Genomic DNA, 3,181 nt, shown 5'->3' with positions numbered 1-3,181 from the left:
ACTTTTGGTGGTCCAAAAGCTTTTTCAGTGGGAAGGTCGTGATCTGAATTGGATCCTAAACACTCTCTAAGTTTTCATAAACTCGTTCAAATTATGCCAAATAGATTCAAGTCTTAGAAAGATCACGCTATCAGAAGGAATCCTTGTGACAATTTCAATTGTGATCAGTGTGGAGCAACGAGGACCCTTGGTCGAGCGTGCAGGTCGTTGGCCCATGGTAACGCGCGCTGGCACAAATTGGCAAAACCAAAGGCTAATTCAAGAAACGGGGGTGGTTTATCATACACGATTAGCACTAAAGCGCTAATCACATATCATAGGGCGTCCCCCTCAGTGAAGGAAAGGCCTGAAGTGCCCAGACCCAAAATGGATATAAAATACGGAAAAGTAATTAAATTGGTTCCGTGGATTCCACAAAACCAGCAGGATATCAGAAGGCCTTGAGGCGGTAATCAGTTTTGATTGAGTCCCACCCGATGCCACACATTGAGTGACACGTGTTCAGCAGAAGAGAGAGAAAACCACTCACATCAGACGGGTAAACGTCACGCTACTTACCCGCCCAATATGAACAACGACCGTAGGATCTGGGGGGGCCAGATCAACGACGGAGGCGCGTCCCGATAAATGACCGGATTTTACAAGATTATAAAGCGAGATTACATGGGATTTGAAGTTCGATGTGGACGATGAGTTGGTAGAAGATTCGTGTTTCGCAGGCATCCTGGAGCAAATGGAAATAACGACCATTCAAATGTGTCCAAGGAACTTGACACACTCACCTGTTGCAGAATAGTTGGCCACCTCCCTATGAAGCGTTACAAAATGATGATGAAAGAGAATAGAGGAGTTCGAACGAATAGAGGCAGGAAAACCAGAACGCCGGGAAGCGAAAACAAACCGACAGAAAGCAAACTGGCTTTAAAGCCATAAACTTACATAAACAGAGGACACACACACAGAGGAGTTAGTTAGACGCAGAAATCTAAGAGCAAAGAATAAAGAGAAGAAGTTGAACTGACCTGAAGGCAGCATTGAGCCAGACAGAGCCAGGGAGAGTCAGAGAGTCTGTGCACTCCAGAGAAAGCTTGAGAGGTTCAAGCGAGCTCCTCGGCATAGGCCTATCATGTATGAGTTTCAGATTGGGCTCGTACTACTATGACCAGTAGAGGTCAAGCTCCAGTTATGAGAGTTTCTGTACTCCAATCCTACTAATTCATATATGTTGAGTGAGACTCAAGTTGAGCTCACTATTGTAAATAAACTCTGCTTTGAAAACATAATAGAAAGGCCACCACTGAGAGCTTGACCAGGAGACATAGCCCAGGAGCATTGGGTGAACTCCTTATTAAACTTGTTGTATTACATGTTTTTCCTGTTATGTTTTTTCTAACTGCCTCAGTGTTTATGTATTTTGCAATCTTATCGGTCCATTGCATAAAGTAACATAGGCACATCCATGCACATGAATCTGTAATACCTTTAATTCTTTATCCTAGATAAATTCCAGATCATCCTCTCTCCCTTTCTCTCCTACCTCCCTCTCTCTTCCCCCATCTTTCTCTCTCTCTCCCTTCCTTCCAATCCTCTCACTATCTCACTCCCTCTCCCCTTCTCTCTCTCCCCATCCATATTTGTGTCTCCCTCTCCTTCTCTTACCCTTATCTACCTCTCTCACTCATCTCCCACTCTCTCTCTTCATTCCTCCTCTCCCCCTCATTTAGTTTATCTCTATCTCTCCATTGTCACTCCCCCTATGTCTCCAACTGTATCACTCTATGTATTTGTTATTCCCTCCCATATATATTCCAAGCTATAATAATTAAAAATTAATTAAAAAAAGAAGCTAAATGCATTGCTTTCATATAATATACATGAGCTAAGCACTTCTTTTACCTAAGCCATGTGTCTAGAGATCGCAATTATATAGACAGCGATCCCCATATTTTATTGCAAGTTAGATGACATTCCAAGCAAATTGAATGCAAGATAATTCATGAGTCATAGTGTGGAGGCTTCCTAGTTTATTCCATTGGTGGTGAGATCCAGGGCAGCCACTGTATGCCCCTTTTGCTTAAGCGGCATAACAATTTTACAGCAGCACCATGCTCCATGCCCAAGTCCATGAATCAACACAAATTGTTGTGGGCTTCCTTCGCCTTGCTGACCAATTTCACCAAAACAAACTCCATCCTACAGAAAAGAAGGTCATCAATTCATACTACTCTTCAAAGAGTCAAACTCTTCCAAACCTAGTAAAAGTGATTAAGGGCTTAGTTTTCATCAATCATATATTCAACTTGTATATTAGCAGAGAAATTCTTTAAATACCACCAAACCACGGAGTTGCAGTGCGTTCCAAACATGTCTGACATTCCAAATGTCATTCATCTAAAAGCCTATAATAGTTGTAAACTTGTGATATAGACACATAAAAGTAGAGAAGGGTTGAAGCCCTTACTCATGGAACTACTAGAAGCTTGCCTCTCAATGAACAAAGGTTCCAAAGTGCCCATTATTCATTTTAATAATGTTATCCTACTCCCGCAAATCATTATATAGAAAAGGTCTTAGCTCTACATAAAAAATGGCTGTCAACTATCTAGATTCTTTTCATTCCTTCTTAGTATGTGAGTAATTATGTATATTGAACATTGAATTAAAATGAATACCTACCTAAATTAAATTCTTTCCATTCCTTCTTAGTAAGTGAGTAATTTTGTATATTGAACAATCAATTGAAATGAATATCTACCTAAATTACAAATATTTAGTTCGAAATAATAATTGATTCAGTTCTATATATATAAAATATCCTAGATCAATCTTAACTCCGGATCTATCAATTGCCTAGAGGGATTAAATCTCTCGAGGTGAAAACCACTTTTTTGAGTGCAAAACTTCAGAAAAAGTTTGCACCTAGAGAGATTTGATCATGACCTAAATTACACATATTTAGTTTGAAATAATAATTGATTCAGTTCTATATATAAAATAGCCTAAATCCATCTTAAGAAACCAAGCTATAATTATTAAAAGAAAAGAAAAGAAAAGAAGAAAGCCTAAAAACCTTGCTGGCATATTATATACATGAGCTAAGCACTTCTTTTACTTGAGCCATGTGTCTAGAGATCGAAGTGATAGCTATATACATGAGCTAAGCACTTCTTTTACTTGAGCC

Source organism: Pinus tabuliformis, chromosome 5_1, assembly GCF_031772625.1.
Source record: "Pinus tabuliformis cultivar Carrire ecotype Pingquan chromosome 5_1, CPIR1, whole genome shotgun sequence".
Taxonomy (NCBI): Eukaryota; Viridiplantae; Streptophyta; class Pinopsida; order Pinales; family Pinaceae; genus Pinus; species Pinus tabuliformis.
This window is presented reverse-complemented; position numbering follows the sequence as displayed.